The sequence below is a fragment of the Poromitra crassiceps genome (assembly GCF_964638095.1).
Source record: "Poromitra crassiceps genome assembly, chromosome: 10".
Lineage (NCBI taxonomy): Eukaryota > Metazoa > Chordata > Actinopteri > Beryciformes > Melamphaidae > Poromitra > Poromitra crassiceps.
In genome coordinates, this window is record NC_139631.1 from 24,133,609 (window position 1) to 24,155,732 (window position 22,124).

The following is a 22,124-nucleotide window of genomic DNA, read 5'->3' on the forward strand; positions in this document are numbered from 1 at the left end:
AAAATAGCCCGGGCAACAGGATGTCATTGCGAACTAATCCAGCACCTATTTTAATGTGTAATAATAACTGTGTTATATGTTATACATTTTTAAGGCCTGAAGAAATTAGAACAAGGCCTTATTTTAAGAGAGCGTTTTTGAAATGTTTTACAATGAGTTTTAAAAGGATTTCACAGGCCCAACTGTAAGCTTATAAACCTTGCTGAACCCAAAGGGCCATGAGCTGCATGCAGACCACAGATAAGCCTTACATCACACTATAAAAACACTATCAAGACAGTAGAACAACAGACAGAGGTTTGCATCATACTTGGGAGTTGCAGACAGTGAAATAAACCGTAACCTACACTAGATCCTTCCTTGTGGTTTCCTGTACATGGGGCATACAGCACACAGTGGTCTAACATGGGCCTTCTTCCTCTTTCATTTTCCAGGTCAGTATTTGAGAATTTCTCAGAGGAAGGAGGAGAGGACCCCGCCCTGAAAGCCATCCCGAGGACACCTGAGACACGTCATGTCATCGGAGCTCCTCTTATTTCTGTGACATAAGATCTATTGTATAGAACAGCGGTTCCCAACCTTTTCCGAGTCAAGGCCTAGTTGAAAATCTCAAAAATGTATGCGGCAGCACATCTGAGCATAAACAGTACAGAGGCCAAATAATGCGTTCTCAGAGCACTTTTTATTTTAACGATAAAAGGAGCTGTCCATCAGCACCACACAGAAACCAGAAACTAAAAGTGAGGTGCTGTCTCCAATAGGCTATAATAATTGATTACAAATTAAATAAATGTATCATTCAAAAATGGAGAAATGCATTCTCATACATAATAATAATAATTACTTATTTTTTTATCACGAAGATTGTAATGTTTTGCAAATGATTTGGCGGCCCTGGTGGCCAACATGCAATACCTTCGTGGCCCACCAGTGGGCCCCGGCCCACACGTTGGGAATGGCTGGTATTTGCCTTTTCACATGAGCCATTGTGTCTAAAATGCAGGAAGTAAAAAAAAAAGGCAGGAAGTAACACAGGTGCAACCAAAACATTAATGAGGGCCCTGGCACTGGAACACAAATGGATTGGAAGTTGGAAACCTCAATTTTTAGACACAAAATGGCTGCTGGTGAAAAAGGTAAATTGAATCTCATGTGATAAAGCTTTTTATTTTATTCACAATTTGGTCTGCTGCAGAGACCTTCAAGGCTGGCATCAATAATGATCCACAGTATGTTCAAATGTTGTCTTGATAAAGCGTCCTGCTTTATTATGCTAATCTATGCTTTATCTTTCTGCATCCCCAATAGCTAGCTGCATCTCTCATCTGCCATATTTTTCATGCTAACCCATAGATGTTACTACCATGCATACTTTTATGCATAATAAAGTGTCACCAATTAATTATTTAATTAATTTCAAGATATCCCTAAAGAAAAATCTATTTATATAATATTCTTACAGTCACTCACTGTGGTGAGTCTATATTGACTTTTATCATACTTTATGGTATTTGTATCTTCTATGATAAATTATATAACTATAATATTTCTATGATATTTTCTCTTACAAAGCCTAATGGTGTCTGTTTTACTCACTAGTGAGTTTATAATGATAGTATCACACTTTATTTATCTTTACTTTCTTATGGAGAGATATATGTGTCTTTATTCTGTGACTGAAAGTTTACATCCTGTAACCAAAGAGTGTATCTGTGAGAAAATAAATCCACTTTGTAATAAAAAAATAGATCCATAAGCAAAAACATAGATTTGAAAACAAAACTATCAACAATCCAATCAAAGAAAAATAAAAAAATTAAATAAAAAAAAACGTTTTTAGATTTTTCATTAATGTGAATTAAAAAAAGTTGCATGCAAACACAAACATTTTGTTCTCAACTCCAGACCATTTGTTTGCGAAACCATTACCTTTGCTTACAAAGCTCAACTTTTCTTTTGCGAAATGAAAAGTTTTGTTTGCAAAACCTGAGTTTTGCAAAACTTTTTCTGTTACAATAAGGGCGGGACCTACAGCAGAAAGAAGTAACGCACATCCCTATTGGCCAGTGTCGATCGGAGTGATAGCTTGGCAACATCCAATCCAGTACGAGACAAGGCGGAGGGCGGGCACTTGAACGGAAGTATTTCCTGAAGGAAATCTCCATGCTATTTCAGCCCCAGTTATAACCACAGATTGAAGAGAGAAGCTGTGAGTATGTTCACACCAAAGTTTTTATGTTTGGTCAGGTTACATGCACCGGTCCAAACATAAAAACATTGGTGTGAACATACTCACGGCTTCTCTCTTCAATCTGTGGTTATAACTGGGGCTGAAATAGCATGGAGATTTCCTTCAGGAAATACTTCCGTTCAAGTGCCCGCCCTCCGCCTTGTCTCGTACTGGATTGGATGTTGCCAAGCTATCACTCCGATCGACACTGGCCAATAGGGATGTGCGTTACTTCTTTCTGCTGTAGGTCCCGCCCTTATTGTAACAGAAAAAGTTTTGCAAAACTCAGGTTTTGCAAACAAAACTTTTCGTTTCGCAAAAGAAAAGTTGAGCTTTGTAAGCAAACGTAATGGTTTCGCAAACAAATGTTTTGGAGTTGAGAACAAAATGTTTGTGTTTGCATGCAACTTTTTTTAATTCACATTAACGAAAAATCTAAAAACATTTATTTTATTTTATTTTTAAATTTTTCTTTGATTGGATTGTTGATAGTTTTGTTTTCAAATCTATGTTTTTGCTTACAGATCTATTTTTTGATTACAAAGTGGATTTATTTTCTCACAGATACAGTCTTGGGTTACAGGATGTAAACTTTCAGTCACAGAATAAAGACACATATATCTCTCCATATTATGGAGAGATATATGTGTCTTTATTCTGTATCACAAATACACACTCCTATAATATTTATAATAGCCTACAGACTTGGAGTTGGGCTCTGATGTAAAATTTTACATTTTAATAGCCTATGAGACTAAGAAGCTGTTAAGATAATCGGATGAACATTTTCCCCCTTCGGTGCATGGATGAAACGCAGCGAGTGGAACAGAACAGACTGGGAAGGTGACATTAAAAACTCGCTTTCTCCAACTTGCCATGCCTTTGACTGTGTGCAGGCAGCGGAGTGCGCCTGGGCCGCCTGTGCGCGCTCGCGTGTGCGGGCTCTCTCACACACACACACACACACACACACACACACACACACACACACACACACACACACACACACACACACACACACACACACACACACACACACACACACACACACACACACACACACACACACACACACACACACACACACACACACACACACACACACACACACACACACACACACACACACACACACACACACACACACACACACACACACACACACACACACACACACACACACACACAGAGAAAGAGAGTGGGCGGAGCAGAAAGTGCTCAGTCCAATCCGGGCCGCCCTCCCTCCCCCCGGGTAAAGCCTCCCTCCTCTCAGCCGGCAGAGTGTAGCAGTGAAACCCTCCCACAGCCCGCAGAGGTGAGAGCGCAGATGTCATGAGAAACGCGACCACACGACCAGAGCGCACCGACCGACGCACCGATCAACCTCAGCCCGCCTCCTGCTGCCCCGCTCTGGGATGCTTTTAGCGCAGAGACGCCTCCTCTCAGGGCAGCCGGTGGACGCCGACGCAGATCAGCCTGCAACCTCTTTTCGTGTTTCTTGTTGTTATTTCTAACCGAGGATCTTGCACCCCCTCCTCCTCCACAAGCCCAAAATTGTTAAGTGTTTGTGTTTGTTTCTTCATGACTGCTGCATTGGGACGCGAGTCTCAGCACCAGCTCCAACACGGCCAACACCATGCGAGGTAAGGAGACCGTACCACTGCTCTCCATCAAACGCCACTTTCCCCAGGCTGCATCCCTCTCTCTCTCTCTCTCTCTCTCTCTCTCTCTCTCTCACACACACACACACACACTCACACTCTCTCTCTCTCACACACACACACACACACACACACACACACACACACACACACACACACACACACACACACACAAACACACACACAGCCGATATGCCCAGATTTTTTGTGAAGTCCGTTTTTAGGGTTGCATTTCCTTGCAGCCTCATAGCGCACTGAATGGAAAAAGTTCGCCTATTTGGGATTTCACTGTGTGTGTGTGTGTGTGTGTGTGTGTGTGTGTGTGTATGCGCGCACGCGCGTGTGTGTGCCTGCCCCGAATACAGTTTTGCCATGGTCTGTAATGTTCAGAGAATTCAGTGCAGTCTGTCATAGGAAATGAAAAGTGACGCATTATATTTGATAGACCTTATTAATTTGAGCCCCGTTCACATGAATGACTTCACGAGGGAAATTGGAGTGCCACTGATTGGAGAGGGGTCCTGCATCGAGCACCACTTGACTGATTGAGCTACATGATGGTCAGAACACATTTAGCCATGTCTTATTTTGGGTTCTGATGAAACTTTATTGAATGGCGCAGGACATTTATATGCACTCCACTAGGGCCTATTTTCGCAAAGCGCCGCACCGCATGCATGAGGATGTTGAAATTCAACATCAATTTCGTCCTGCACACGCGCGCACCCACGTCGCACGCACGCACGCACGCACGCACGCACACAGACACACACACACACACACACACACACACACACACACACACACACACACACACACACACACACACACACACACACACACACACACACACACACACACACACACACACACACACAGCTCATTGCACTCTCACAAGCCATTCTTTAGGGCAACATTTAATTTTAAATGAACTTTAAATCACTTTTCTGCGGGGGTTTTCCCGTTTGTACCAAATTAAAAAAGTGCGTGACGAAAGATTTTTTTTTATTCGAGTCTATAGTTATTATCAGCTTATGCTTGGTTGTTTTGTTTACAGCTGTTGATGCATAATTGTCTCTGCATGCAAAGCTGCAACAATGCTGTTCAACTGGATGAGCTTGAACTCTAATGATTTGTAGCCTATCACCCATTTTAATCGGCTGACCTTTCTTTCCCTCTGCTGTCTAACGTTACAAACTATAGCTGATGCATGAACCAGGCCAGGCCGTCTGAAGGCTCCGACAGAAAGGAGGATGATGAAGCGTCATGTTTGACCATGATGCAGCACACCCGTATTTATCATGTGAATCATTTAAAATGTAAATGCTCAGCAGCACTATACAGCCTAGTAAAACTCCATGTAGGCTATCTGACAAGAGCAGACATTTTCAATGACACATTATATCATATGGCCACATGTTTTTAGATATATATATATATAATAGTCTGTTTAAATGTCAGGAGAAAATGTATTAGTTTAATTATTATTATTATTATAAGGATAATATAGGAATAATATAGGATACTATTTGGATGGACTAAAACAACTTAATTGTAATCCTTTTAGGGTTTATCTAAAAAAAAGAAAAAAAGTGTCCATTGCTTGCTACATCCAAAATGCAGCACCCAACATCCAGGCATCAAATATATTTTTAACAAAAATATATTTTTATATGTTTTGAAGTACCAGTAGCTTTCTGGAACCTCAACTTCAGGCCATCCAACCCCAGGCAAAAAAGAAAGAAAAAAAAGAGAGAGAAGGCCAAACATTCCCCCACCTCTCTCTCTCTCTCTTTCTCTCTCTCTTTCTTCCTTTAGCCCATGGCAGACTCATCTGTCGTGCACCTTATATTTTATCCACATTTTAATGGGCCTCGCGATCACTCTCGTGCATGGGGGGCTTCAGGGGGGGAGACCACTCTCGTGCATGGGGGGCTTCAGGGGGGGAGACCGAAAGCTGCAGCTTTCACTTTATAGCCGTGGTTGGCACAAGAGGCCCCTGAAGCGTCTCTCTCATCCCTCTTTCTCCATCTCTCTCTCTCTCTCTCTCCATCTTCCTCTCTCCCTCTGCACGCCCCAAAGGGTTTTGTCAGATAGAATTAAATCAGTGTGGGCCATGCGGCCCCCACTCCCAACCTGTGTGTGTGTGTGTGTGTGTGTGCGGGTATGTGTGTGTGTGTGTAGTCTCGGCTGCCCTTACAGAGAAATGCTCACAACCACGAGGTTATAAAAAATAGAGGCCCCTCATGAGCCGTGGTAATTATCATTTAACAATAGGCACAACTCCTGCAGCCCTGACCGAAGATGATGTCACCAGAGAAAGGGCAGACAGAATAATATCGTCAGGCCTTTCATACGTATCGCAAAATGGAGCATTGTGTGAAAATATGGCCCGATGTTGTGTATATAGGATGTTGTAAACACGATAATTATTTATGTATTTTCAACAGCAACTCAATGATGCTGCGTTGTTATGAATAGCGTCACTCTAAACCCCAATGAATAAGTTGCATAATAAAATTAATCTTTAGTTCATGTCTGAAGTAGTGAGTCAAATCTGTAACAGTTGCATTATATTCCTCATGGTCAGAGCTTTAGTGATAATAGCCAAGCTTTAGGTTCTTATGATAAACAACAAGATGGCCAAAAAGAAAACAAAAACAATAACTATTACATGATGGGAATCTGATTCTATAATTCAAGGGAAACTTAGTTACTTCATTGTATCAATAACAATATTAATCGCTGCAATTAAAGGTCATAGATGACTGCAAGAAAAAAAAATCCAATTTTGGAAACAAAAAATATTTGAGAATCCAAAATAGAGATCAGAGCCAAATCAGCATCATCAGCATCATGCCCAAAGTTTTACTGTAATTTGGACCTAACTGGACTCAAGATGAACTGTACTGAAAGACCTCTGCTAGCTAATGATAACACACACACACACACACACACACACACACACACACACACACACACACACACAGGTCGACAACAATGCAGACATATACCCTGCATGTTTATCTGCATGCACACACACCAGTTGAGTCTCTCCACAGTGATTCCTGCGTTAGCCCCCGTTAGCATGTGTGTGGCGCGTCTGCATGCTTTGTATGACTGATAAGCCTCAGAGCGTTTACAGCCAGATCACACAGGTCACAGAGTTCAGCCGTGGAGGCAGGAAACAGGGAGGAGGGGGACACAGAGCCATTTGATCCCCCCTGTCAGTGATATGTGTCAATCACAATCTCCCACGCTCCTTCACCATGGGAAAAGATAGAATGACAGAGAGAGACACACACACAGACACAGACACACACACACACACACACACACACACACACACACACACACACACACACACACACACACACACACACACACACACAGAGAGACAGAGAGAGAGAGCAATAAACTAGAAAGGTGATCACAAGCGGAAGGTGTAAAAGAGGAGGACAGGCGCAACAGGGGCGTCTGGGTAGTGTAGCGGTAAAAGCACTCGCCTATCACTGTGGAGGGACCCGGGTTCAATTCCCGGTAGCTGTAGTTCCGGCTTGGTCAGACGTTCCCTACAGACCCGATTGGCCATGTCTGCGGGTGGAAAGCCGCATTAACGGTACAGTATGTGCCCTGGTCGCTGCACTAGTGCCTCCTCTGGTCGGTCGGGACGCCTGTTCAGGGGGGGAGGGTTAACTGGGGGAATAGCATGATCCTCCCATGTGCTACGTACTGCACAGGTATCGGAGGAAGCATGTGCTAGTCTACAGCTCTCCCCAGATCGGCAGTTTGCGTGGAGCGACCAGGACATAGAGAATTGGCCAAGTACAACTGAGGAGAAAACGAGAGAAAAATCAAAAATAGAATTGATCCCAAAAGAAATTGAGAATAGGAGCAACTAAAAAAAACATTTGCCTGGAATCTGCAGCAATACCTCATCATCACCACCTCATCATTACAGTTTATCCAAAAAGCATGTTTATCACACACACACACACACACACACACACACAGCGGCAATGCTACGCATGACGGCCTGCTGCCAATAGAATTAGTCCCATCCTGCTTTGCTTCGGTGGCTTGCGTCGGCATTGATCTGTCCGATCAATTTTGAGTCGATCCCAACGGAAGCAGTCTGTTTGGATAAATCCATACAACATAACTTATACGCCATTACTGGGGTCGTGTAGCGGTAGGGATTCCCTGCCTACCAACACGAGGGTCGCAGGTTTGAGCCCCCGTGTTACCTCAGGATTGGTTGGGCATCCATACAGGCACAATTGGCCATGTCTGCGGGTGGGAAGCTGTATTAAGGGTATGTGTCCTGGTCAGTAACCTACTGACTTGGCTCCACAAGCATGGCTTCAAATGGCTCATGAGTTAATATATCAGAATGTTTTGCTGTTATCCTGCTTGCTCTTATTATTTTGTGAAATGTTTCTATAGGAATGGAAATGGGTCATGAAATATTAACGAGGATAGTGGTGCAACCAGTGCAACAGTCAGTCCAAAAAGATGAAGAAGCTCTCTTTCTTGCTGCATAACCACATGTTGGCTAATAGCTAATAGCTCAACCAGGCGTGTGTGTTCTGTTGCTGAGCTTGGTGTTGTTTAGTGCAGTGCTTCTCAAAGCGGGGACAACCAGGGGTCCGCAAATTGATGAATTGTTGAACTTCACCATTATTTCCTGAAGTTAACTCATTTATATAATGTAGACGAATGACTGTTTTGATCGTAGCTTCTCTGTTATCTGTCTACCTACCTAGATACCTAGACCTAGATAGTCTTGGAGTTCTGGACAAAATCATAAACTATTTCTCAGATCTGGATCAGAGAGATCTCATCAAATGGGGTATGTGGCTTAATGTGGACTAAACTAGTCTAAACTAGTCTGTGGCTTAATGTGGACTAAACTAGTCTGTGGCTTAATGTGGACTAAACTAGTCTGTGGCTTAATGTGGACTAAACTAGTCTAAACTAGTCTGTGGCTTAATGTGGACTAAGGGGTCGTTGATAAGAAAAAGGTTGAGAATCAGCAGGTTATTATTGTGTTGTTTATTTTGTGTTTGTGCTGACTAATGGCCCAGTGTTATGTAAGAAGAGAAGAGAGATTACCCCAAGCCCATGCAGGCCACACTGGTAATCCCTCAACACAGTCCTACTGAGGTAGTGGTGTTGCAACACACACACACACACACACACACACACACACACACACACACACACACACACACACACAGACACACACACACACACCCCACTGACCGTACACCTGTCTGTCAGCCAGCCACAGCATGTACGTGTTAGTGTATTTAACTGACCCTTTTTTCAGTGTGTGGACTGAAAAGTGTCCTACCGTGCGCTGGTGTGAAGCGCTAGCAGCAGCTATCATGGCCCATGTTTGTTTAGCATGTGCTCAGCATGCGTTCCGTGTTGGTTTTATCCCTCCACGGCTGTCTGGGGGAGTCTAGGCGAACACTTTCTCTCTCTCTCTCTCTCTCTCTCTCTCTCTCTCTCTCTCTCTCTCTCTCTCTCTCTCTCAAATCTTTATACACACAAAGCGTGGGCTATACGGCACGCTTTGGTTGATGTCTACACATGATCTTAGCCAGGAGGGATTTCAGACTGAAGCACTCCTAAACTCTAAGTCTGCCTTGAAGTCATAAGAGTCATCTGACAGCTCCTTCTGTTTTGTGGGTTTGTACACTACTCATCCAGGCAGGCAGCATGTCTCAGTGGAGGCACCGTGATATTCAATATTCACATTTCCTCCAATTTACATTGATGTAAGAACCGGGGAAAAGATGGTGACTGCATGCGCTGGTGAGATGAAGAGACGAAGTAGGCCTAATGCATGAACAGAGAGGTACCATGCATGGCTTTAAAAAGTGTTCAAGCATTTTGAGAAGAGATGTGGATCTTGACTGCGTTTTGTCTTCTGGGATCAGGTTGATGATAATGATAGTCCCAAGTCAGAAAGCATGTCCACCTGCACGCCTCACCTCTGGATTTAAACAGAGGAATCCTCACGTAGCAGAGCCATTACTGCTCTATTGCTGGTGAAAATAGTATTTCAGCCAGTACATTTGATTCTAGTTCATAAATAAAAGTTACAATTGGAAACAGGGGAAGAGTGAGGGTTTTACTACTTTTAAAAGAAATGCAATGATGGCCAATTGAAGTGAAGGCAGGGTATTGAAAAGAACGAGATAATTGGAACGGGGAGAGAGTAATGAGAGTGACTGCGAGAGAGTGAGATAAGAAACAAGAGAGCAAGTAAGAGAGAGAGAGAGGGAGACTTAAAAAGAGTTATATAATAGTGCAATCGGATCTTGTGAGTGAGTGGTTCATTTGAGTTTCTGTGTGTATGTGTGTGTGTGTATGTGTGTGTGTGTGTGTGTGTGTATGTGTGTGCTTGTGTGAGTGAGGGAGAGTCCATGTGAGAGAGCGAGGGATAAGGGAACAGTGGAGAACAGGAAATAGTGTTTACGTGTACACGTTTGCACGTACGTACGTACACATGGTGGTGAATATATCACAACTACAAACTTGACTTTATACACACTTACTGTACATAGCCACGCTTAGCTCTGAATGCAGGCAGCACCCATAATAGTAGTATCCAAAGTCCACACTAGCACACCACCTATTAGCCTTTGTTAACGCTCAAAGCAGATTAGTCTATGTGTGTGTGTGTGTGTGTGTGTGTGTGTGTGTGTGTGTGTGTGTGTGTGTGTGTGAGACACTGGTGCATTCTAAGCTGTACTTGTATACATATTAATGTATACTGTACATAGAGAGTTATGCATACATATAGGAGCAAAATTAATCGTGAATGTGAGGTGTGGCTTTCTTATATGACACAATTTTGCGAGAGAAAGCGTAATTTCGCTCCTCATAACTACGGTATTTAGTGGATAGTGAATATGTACAGTAACTAGACGAGTTGCTAAATGCATACACTGTGTGGTGGTGTTCAGTGTTGGCAGGTGCATACTAGCACTCACTAACAACCATAAGCCTATAATATGAATTAGCCGTAGTCTACGGTGGCATCTTTTCTTAATGGCAAAGATTAGCCTGTTTTAGTGCTAGTAATCCCATTGAAGAGACTCTTACTAGGTCTCTTTCTCTCTCCCCATCCCTCTCTCTCTCTAGCTCCAAAGTCCTGAGCTACCATTCTTAAACCCTGTATGTGTGTGTGTGTGTGTGTGTGTGTGTGTGTGTGTGTGTGTGTGTGTCCTAAGCAGTGTTGTAGTCAAGTCACTATATCTCGAGTCCATGTCGAGTCTCGAGTCCCCAGTGTTTGAGTCCGTGTCCAAGTCCGAGTCACCAAAGAAGAGCCCGAGTCGAGTCCTCATTGCCTGAGTCTGAGTCCGAGTCCAGAGTTACTGAATATAAGTGTGAATCCGCATGCAGGTGGAACACACGTGTCATTGATTGAATAATGGCATGATATTAATATACAGTAGCTATCAATATCTTAGGCCAAATGATTATAGCCTGGTACCATCCGGTCACGTGAACTCACATTTGTGTTTTGTTCTACGAGACCGTCTGCCCTCTGTCCCGGGGTGGGCGCTTTTAAGTGTACGGGCCAATCAGGGACCTGCCTAGTACAGTAGTTGACATTGTAGCCGGCCAATCAGGAATGCCGCTGGCAAAACAGTAATGGCTGCCTCCGTGGCTCTCCAGCTGGAGCAGAAACGTCAACGTTCATCAAGTTTAAACAGACATAAGTGAAGTTATTGCAGAAATAAACTCAATAACAACAATTAAACAAGAACAGGAGTATAATAATGCAACAGCAGAGTTTCTCAGTAGAAAAGACTTTTCAACGTTCTTCCGAGTGGATTTGGATTTGACTGGATCCGACGCTGATTGGCTGAAATGATTGTCCAGATGGATCCACAAAATGAAACAGAATGTCAGTTCACAGATCCAGATGACTTTAACCAGGCTAAAATTATTAGGGTCTATTACAAAAAACTAAAAAAACAAACAAAAAAAAAAATCTTTATCAATTAATAAGTCCGAGTCCTCGTCTCCAACTTCCGAGTCTGAATGCATGGATGCTCCAGTCCAAGTCCAAGTCCGAGTCAACAGTGCTCAAGTCCAAGTTGAGCCACGAGTCCAGAAAACACTGGTCCTAAGCAGTGTTGTTGACATGAGGTCTCCTGTCATTCACAAAGAGAATACAATTATAACATCAAAACTGCTTTGGCTCTCTCAACTCGGATATGGTAATGTTCATAATGCATTCTGTTAAATCATCCCACAAGAGAGAGAGACAGAGAGAGACAGAGACAGAGAGAGAGAGATAGAGATAGAGAGAGAGAGAGAGAGCTATACAGAGAGCAGGTGAAGAGCAGAGCAGGCTGGGCCAAGCTGTGTAATAGTCTTTGTGATCAATTTGCCTGTGTGAGAGACGCCCCTGGGGCCACTTTGGGGAGAACCTTGTTAGGCTGAGTTAAATTGTGGCCCGAGGCGAGCTATTAGCGGCCATCCCTGGGAGAGGACACGCACGCTCAAGCACACACGCTCAGACACACACACATACGTTCAAATACACACACTCTCAAACACACATACTTTCAAACACAAACTCAAACAGGAATATACACACAGAAACACACAAATGCATTTTTTTTGCACATACTCATAAACAAGTTATCAATTCACATCGTCCATTCAGCTTTGGAGGACGACATTCAGTTTTAGTAGAAATAATAAAAACACTACCGCGCGCACACAATCTCCCTCCAAATCTCATGGGTTAAAATCTGATTCACACTAAGTGCTGGTCTCTTCATTAATGCGTTAATGTTCATTCCACCACACTTACGTCAGTGTGTCTTTCTGCTCCCCTGATTCTATCTGACTGGCCAGTCTGCTCCCCTGATTCTATCTGACTGGCCAGTCTGCTCCCCTGATTCTATCTGACTGGCCAGTCTGCTCCCCTGATTCTATCTGACTGGCCGGTCTGCTCCCCTGATTCTATCTGACTGGCCGGTCTGCTCCCCTGATTCTATCTGACTGGCTGGTCTGCTCCCCTGATTCTATCTGACTGGCCGGTCTGCTCCCCTGATTCTATGGGACCGGCCACTGAGCAGCACTGTATGGCTGTGTCTCCAATAAATCTGAGAGCAGATTTCTCTACACACCTTCTGTAAGAACTGAAAACATCTCTCTCAATCTGTCGCTCCATGGCTAGTCTGTCTCTGTCTCTCTCTCTGCCTCACTGGGATAGCCACCTTTCCTCTCCCTTCCCCCTCAAAGACAGACAGACACACACACACACACACACACACACACACACACACACACTGTCATCTACAATTAGGCTCAACAGAAACACCATAGGAGGAGGGGCGTGGGGTTAAGGGAGGATGAGGACGTGGCCGCCGACTACAAAACGTGATTTTCTCACACCCGAAATTGAACAACATCGCAGTCGGCAGTGTGTGTGTGTGTGTGTGTTCCTCTCTGCACCACGAGCCACCCAGTGTTTTAACAGCCCAGTGTGCACACATGCATGTCTGTTGCATGCGTGAGAGGGAGAAGGAAACAGGATATTTAAGAGAGACACAGAAGCAGTGTGTGTTTCCGTGTGTGTGTGTGTTTGCTTCAGCGAGTGCGCCTCTGTGTGCATTCTCATGGCTGATTTCAGGCAGGGCGTGGGGGGTCGGGTGGGGGTAATGGCCAGATGCAGACCTCTCACACTTGGACTTGTTCCTTCCACTCTGATGCACTCTCTCAGTCCTTAAGGAAAGGTCAGCCAGGCCACCAGGGTCCTACAGGTCACCCAGGGGGAAGGGGTGTGAGCGTGTGTGTGTGTGTGTGTGTACAGTGACCATGAGAGGCAGATCTGTGGAGGCAGATGGGCCGACCGTGTGTGTGTGTGTGTGTGTGTGTGTGTGTGCGCGCGCGCGCGTGTGTGTGTTTGGGCAGAGGGGGTCTACCCTGTGGATTTTTTCCCACGCCTCCTTCTCCTCTTATCCATCTGAGGACACATGCTGCACTGGGGTGGGGGGCATGCATAGTATTTGTACTGTATGTCTGCTTTTTCTGAAGCAGTTTGTGTTAATGTATGCATTCAAGCATGTCTGAATGTGTGTCTCTGTCTGTCTGAACGTGTGTCTCTGCGAGTGTGTGCACGCCTGTGTGTGTGTGTGTGTGTGTGTGTGTGCGTGTGTGTGAATCGATGCGTTGGACGACAGCCAGTGGCCCCCTTCTGTTCCCTCGCCATGGCATCCAATCACGCAGCGGCGGCACAACGTTCTGTGAGCAAACCGCAGCTGATCCTAGACCTGCTATCTGAGCAATTACCCAGAGTGCTTTGCGGCCACATCATGGCAAGCTGGACGAGCTCATACCCTCTGACATACCCAGTGGGGGAGGGCGAGGGAGACTCTGTGTGTGTGTGTGTGTGTGTGTGTGTGTGTGTGTGTGTGTGTGTGTGGTCGGGGGCGGAGAGCAATAGGACAAGAGGAGGCTGGGGGTTAACGCATCTCTGCTCATGTAGCAACAGTGTGACTATCTATATTACGGAGTGGACAAAGACGTGCATGGCAACTCACAGGCTTGGCAGCTAGGGAGGCATGGGGGAGGGGTGATGGGTCCGCCGCATGGCGTTATGGTTATTACTATAACACACTGAGGCGTCCTTTGGGACACTGTACAAACAAACACGCTGGAAAGGGACAGCGGGATGACTGCGTCTCGTTACAATAATAAGACTGTAAAGTGTGAAGCGCAGCGATGGCTCGTGTTAGAATGCCAGCGTTATCGTTATGTTTATCATCAGGTTAGGCAGAGACGCTTGAGCCTTGAATGACATGCTTCTTCCTGTTTACAAGTTGGTTCCGAATACACAGAATAAATGCACATGATGGGGCAACAGTAGTGCTATCGATAAAATCATGGTTGCATGTTTAGCATTAGGCTAGGCTTCATTGTGACAATGGGATAGGTGAGTAGCAGTGGTGATGATGATGGTATTTATGGTAAACAAACACGCAGGTGCATGAGACACAAAGAGCGACTGAAGTAGTGAAGACATACAGTATGGAAGACAGATAAAAGTGACTGAAATACGCTTTTTTATTTAATTATTTTTGGAGGAGATCAGATAGGCCACCACCCTTCAATATTTTTGTTAGATGTTTCAGAGAGTGAAAAGAGACAGCGAAGACTGTGACAGCACAGTCTGTTTGAAAGCATATGCAGTGGCAGTATTTCACTGATGTCAATGGGACAGTATGATGTGAAAACATGACAGGTGACACAGGGGACATAACCCAAGCAACACTGGTTTGTATACGCTATTCCCATAGGCGGAGTTTGAGTTGTGTTCGAGGGTGTGGGGTGGGGGATACCAAAATAAAAACGATTGTATCCCTGTTAATTCCCAGCTATGCTGCACCACACAAATGCCAAAATCAATCATTTATAGCCAATAGACCATACACCACAACAAATTACAAAGTAGACAAGTGACAATTTCCCCCCGGGGATCATTAAAGTCTTTCTGATTCTGATTCTAATTCTGAAACACATCGAAAACCAGTCTTGTTCATTCAATACTGTATGACACAAAGAGTATTAACGTAGTGGCACGAATATATATATATATATATATATATATACTGTATATATATATATATATATGGTACCAACTAAAAGCAGTGTAGTCTGCCAGTGCCAATGAAGACAGAACTAGACGGAAGTGAGGTCCATCTATCGCTTTGCATGCTCTCTGACTCAACCATCGATCTTTAGCTAAGACGAGATCCCTGTGATGCCTGTCAAAGTGACGTGGAGATTTACATGGTGCACACAATAACACGTTGATATAGTTTACTTTGTGCAGCGGTGCAAATTAAGCTTTATTCAAGGGTTGTTGAAGTGATATATTTATTTCAGCCACTAGGGCCACCCTGCAATCTCCGCCTATGGCTATTCCCAGCCATGTGTGTTAATCCACTCAGCTGTAACGCCACCAATGTTTCTCTGTGTTTTTCATCATCATTGAGGGGGAAATGGCTTGTTCCTCTCCAGGCAGCGAGGAGACAGGGAAGACAGCACTATACGCTGCCAGATGGAAATAGATTATGAAATACAGAAACTGAAATGATTTCCCAGTCACGCAGCCACTTACAGGGAGAAGGAAGACTCGGAGACAAACAGACTGAACTGAACTGCATGGTGAACAATGACAGTATACAGTAGTCTACTGTAAGAGCAGCGAACGAGTTGTTCAACTTTAACAAAGAGAGTGGTGGGTAAAGTGCTGATTTCCTTCATCTTTCGCAGAAGATCTCTAGTTAACTATAGGAAGCAGTAATGCATATTTTTTGTGAACAGTGGAGATGTCATCCTCCTTCATCCCCAACAAATCAACCCTTGAGAGTGCTTATGCATAACTTAAACGTTATAGTAGGAAGCCATTCAACAGAGCACGATTCAAAGTAGTATTGTTACTGCATGACGTTGTGTGTGTGTGTGTGTGTTGCTTTGGGTATGTAGACCCCCCCCCTCCCCCGCCCTCAAGCTGAATGAATGAAACATGCATGTCCAGTCTGCCCCTTATGCAACACACACACACACACACACACACACACACACACACACACACACACACACACACACACACACACACACACAGAAACAAAGTATGTACAGCAGCACCTAGTGGTCTTCATTTGCTGTTACAATCTCAGTATGGAGAGAGGTAGCGCTGAAATATTAAAGGATGACATCCATCTGTGTCTGTGTGTCCTTACAGGAAACTGTGCTCATAACCCTGTACTGTATGTGTGTGTGAGCTACTGATGTAGTGTCGATGAAGTATTACTGTATGTGTGGGCTACTGATGTAGTTTAGATGAAGTATTACTGTATGTGTGTGTGAGCTACTGATGTAGTGTCGATGAAGTATTACTGTATGTGTGGGCTACTGATGTAGTTTAGATGAAGTATTACTGTATGTGTGGGCTACTTATGTAGTTTAGATGAAGTATTGTTGTATGTGTGGGCTACTTATGTAGTTTAGATGAAGTATTGTTGTATGTGTGAGCTACTGATGTAGTTTAGATGAAGTATTACTGTATGTGTGGGCTACTTATGTAGTTTAGATGAAGTATTGTTGTATGTGTGGGCTACTTATGTAGTTTAGATGAAGTATTGTTGTATGTGTGGGCTACTTATGTAGTTTAGATGAAGTATTGTTGTATGTGTGAGCTACTGATGTAGTTTAGATGAAGTATTGTTGTATGTGTGAGCTACTTTTATAGTGTCGATGAAGTATTACTGTATGTGTGGGCTACTTATGTAGTTTAGATGAAGTATTGTTGTATGTGTGGGCTACTTATGTAGTTTAGATGAAGTATTGTTGTATGTGTGGGCTACTTATGTAGTTTAGATGAAGTATTGTTGTATGTGTGGGCTACTTATGTAGTTTAGATGAAGTGTTGTTGTATGTGTACGCTACTTATGTAGTTTAGATGAAGTATTGTTGTATGTGTGGGCTACTTATGTAGTTTAGATGAAGTGTTGTTGTATGTGTACGCTACTTATGTAGTTTAGATGAAGTATTGTTGTATGTGTGGGCTACTTATGTAGTTTAGATGAAGTATTGTTGTATGTGTACGCTACTTATGTAGTTTAGATGAAGTATTGTTGTATGTGTGGGCTACTTATGTAGTTTAGATGAAGTATTGTTGTATGTGTGGGCTACTTATGTAGTTTAGATGAAGTATTACTGTATGTGTGGGCTACTTATGTAGTTTAGATGAAGTATTGCTAAGCTATTGGTGCTAGGCGGCTGCCTTTTTCTCTGCAGTGTTAAGTATTACACTAGTACAGTGTTAACGTAGCTAATTAGGGCTCTATTTAGAGAGAGAGGGCCAGCCCAGGAAATACACAGGAGATCCTCACTTCATTAAAAATCAATTATCATAACACACGTGCCAGCTCAATACAGGCCTCACGGCCGCAATCAGCTACTACACGGATGCACGTGCGCGGGCTCTAAATGCTCGTGCACTGCACACACACTCTCACACGCATTGATTACAATATGGCCACAATATGGCCTAACGTCTATCTTTGCCTATATGCCTCTCCTCCCTCTCTCAAGAGATTGTGTGGTCCTGATCCTCCTCTTAGCTGTGGAACCGCCAGCGTTGCAGTCCCACTCTTACATAATAACCTCGGGATAACGCTCGTGCTCCCACTGGCTGAGGAGGCTGTCAGTCTGCCCCGGCTCAGAGTAGGTCAACTCAGGTTGGAGACGGGTCCCGCCCCCGTATCTGTGAAACACAGGTAGCTAAATAGGAGCACAGTAATCTCCAAAAACCACCACTGAACGGCTTTTTCCCACCAAGGCTTTGTCCAGAAATGGAATGAATGTATATGACTGGCAAGAGAGGTTAGGGGGGAAAGCTGCATTAGACTCTTTACTCTTGAGTTCTATTTTAGGAATTCACTTTCACTAGAGCTTAAAAGCTGTAATACCAGGAAAGGAAATTCCCAACATTGTACAGCAGCCAGACTTTTCCTCTAAATACAATGCGACCAGAGCGTCTTCTAAACACGCAACAGATTACGTGTCTTAATTCTGCCATTGCAGCGACAACTTAAGAAGGCAGCAAGTGGAAGTGGGTGTCCTTTGGTAAACACTTTCACAAAGTGCCTCCACTGTTGGATGCAGGCTGGGAAGGAGGCGAGCGAGAGGGCGACAGCACGAATAGTGGACACCGAGTTGGCTCCACACAGCAGCCATGACATCACTTCCTTTAAAGAGTGAGACAGCTTAGCAAATCATCGCTGTGACAGCCAGACGAGTGCAGCGAGTGGGTGGTCACCGTGGCAACAGCGATGCTGTCATGACCGTCTCCCTATATCCTACCTGACAGTCCCCGCTGGCAATGAGCGCACACTCCGCAATGCACACACCCACACTCACATACGCAAGCACGCACACTCGCACACACACACTCGCACTCTCTTTGTCTCTGCGCCTATGTTTTGCAGCACAGTGTGTGAAACGCTCACTCAAACCCTCTCTGGGAAACAAGCACTCTGAAATGCACGCTTAAAACAATGCACATGCCCACACGCCCATGCTCCTTTGGGTAGGAAAACTGCAGAAGTTGGCCTGGAAATCAGTACAAATAAGTATGTTTTTACCTACATCCCAGCAGCAGTATGGGCCGGATACATTCAGCTAGTCTTTACCCATAGACATTCACTTGTTTAGCGATTAACAATGGCAGCAACAGGAAGAATGAGGTAAATATGATGATGCATACGCACACACACGCACGCACGTACGCAGTCGCACACACACACACGCAGGCACGCACGCGAACACACACACACACACACACACACACACACACACACAATCTGTTTACTGCTCATATGTACTGTAGACTGTTGATAACAGCCGTGTCCCGAAGCGCAACTGACCTGTTTTACGGACTATAAATAGTTTGTTACAGGCCATGTTCATTGACAGGACTGTGTGTGTGTGTGTGTGTGTGTGTGTGTGTAGTCTATGCGTCGTCCCAGTCCAGTGCTCTGCTCTGACCCAGTTTGGCGCCAGTTGGCCAGGAACTGGTGTAAATGGGTCACGTCTTGAACCACCACCAGAACTCTCAGTATGAGCTGCACAATATAGCACACACTCTAACACAGTGGTTCTCAAATTGGGGTCCGGGGACCCCCAGGGGTCCTTGAGGGATTTCCAGGGGGTCCCCAGCTAAAAGGGGAATAATTTATTTTCACTATAATTCCATCCATAAGTAACACAATGACAGACTGTTTTGGTGATGGGTTTCATACACTTTCTGTAATAAAACATCTCAAAGCAAAAAATCTCATCAGATGTGGGACCCGGGGAGAAAACCGTATCAAATGGGGGGCCGTGGTTTAATTTGTCAGTTTAGGCGTCCTTGACTTGAAAAAGTTTGGGACTCACTGCTCTAATAACATATCATCAAATACTCCAAAGCTCCTATAATTAAATTGTAATTTGAAGATGCAACAAAGAAGCAGTAGGGGAGAATAACATAAGGGGCTAAAGGCCCAATCATATCTAGAGCATTAACTCTAAAGATAACTCTAAGTATAAAAACATTTAAGTAGAAATAATGTATCCGTGTTCCCAAAACACATCCAAAACAGCAACTATAACTAGATTTCTGGGTCGACCTCAAAGTGAGTTTGTGGATGCAGTAACTAACTATGAAACATTTCCAATCAAATTAAATCTGTAAGAAAGAAGGGGGTAGAGAAGTCGCTAGCGCACTGCAGTCGTACTTTGTTTCCGAGGAAGTTTATCACTAGCACTGATACCGTTGTAGTGTGAATGCTTGAGCAACAATGTATCATTATAGCTTATAGTCAAATTTATAGTTATCGTTCTAGTCTAGATGTGAGAAGAGGCATAAAAGTCAACACTAGCCATTTGTCTTCTCTGATCGGACTTGCCTAACAGCTTCTAAGTCACATTAGTGAGAGAAACTTGTTCCATCACCTTCTCCTTCTCACCAGCCCTCTTCTCCTGTGGATAACCTGTGCTGTCCAACAGTGTGTTCAGGTCCCTGCAGAAAGAATGCAATATATAGCAGGGGACCAGGGGATTCACTCACATGATAATCTGATATTCTGTCTGTGAGTGTGTTAACAGGCTGAGATTTGGTGATATGACCGGCAAACGTTGTTAGTGCAGCAGGTCTACAGTGTGTATAGACTAGAAGAGTGATTACTGTCTGTGCCACTTAGACAGACAGGACTCTCTCCAGTGATCCCCATCTCTATAGGATTATCCCATTATGTATACTGCACACTCATTCCTCTGCATTCATTTAGCGCGCGCGCACGCGCACACACACACACACACACACACACACACACACATAGCAAGACAATTCATACTGTCCATCCAGCACATATGAACACTTTATATACAAGATATAACTAGACACAATGTACTGTGGTGCACACGTACACACACACACACACACACACGCGTGCGGGCGCATACACATACACATACACACACACACACACACACACACACACACACACACACACACACACACGTGCGCGCGCATACACATACACACATGTGCACGCGCACACACACACACACACGCACACACACAATATATACATTTGCTGATGTTCTTTAGGTAGGCAGAAACGCACATGTATTTCCAGTTCTGCCTGTTGACTTTGTCTAATTGATGAACTACATGTTGAAAAGTTCCTGAAACTGTCAACGCTTCCTACAGGTAGCACTATGCAAGTAGATTACAGTTGAGTGGCTGTTTCAGCTGTGTCTAAGCTCAGCAGAGGGAAGCAGCACGTCGGGAAATAATTTAGGATTAGATTGGCAGTCTAATCTCTTTATAGAGAGCATGCCATCTCAGCAGACATACCTGTCTACCTCTAGATGGGTCTGATATCTCTTAACAGTACCTGTCTACCTCTAGATGGGTCTGATATCTCTTAGCAGTACCTGTGCTTTCTCTTATGGCTATTATGGATACTATGCTCAGAGATGTGTTGTGCATGTTACATTGAGATACGTCAGTGAAGGTATTCTGTGCCTTTGGTTGTGTCTGTACATGGAGCTGCCTATACACAGTGAGTAAATTACTGACAAGGATGTTGTTGTGAAGTTTAATTTGGGTAACTAGTGAAAAGTGTATCTATCTGTATTTACATTGGTTTATTTGTAAAAAGAAAAAGAAAAGCTTAATATTGGAAGAATTATGTGAAAGTGTGTAGAACTGCAGTCTGTGTGTGTGTGTGAGAGAGAGAGAGAGAGAGAGAGAGAGAGAGAGAGTATGCCCTTCGGTGATGTAACCTATTTCATTACAAGGAACCTCTCTAACCTCTCCTTCAAATGAAACACAAAGAGCCCGCACACAAATAATGCAGTCTTGGTGTGTGTGTGTGTGTGTGTGTGTGTGTGTGTGTGTGTGTGTGTGCATGTGTGAGTGTACATGTGTGTGCTGTCCTCAATGCCCCTGTCATTAGAAAACCTCCTACAGGAAACTAGACATCCAGATGTCATTGTGCCCTTCTCACCTTGTGAAGTTGCTTCCTGAAGCTACCACGCACGCACGCACGCACGCACACACACACACACACACACACACACACACACACACACACACACACACACACACACACACACACACACGTACTGATGTACTG

The 22,124-nt window shown here is 44.1% G+C and overlaps 1 protein-coding gene across 1 annotated transcript in view; it reads left to right on the forward strand.

The window, feature by feature from the left end:
* Positions 1 to 22,124, forward strand: part of rorb (RAR-related orphan receptor B) — a gene marked incomplete at both ends in the record, with an annotated part of 29,767 nt that overhangs the window by 2,155 nt on the left and 5,488 nt on the right. The window lies entirely within an intron of this gene.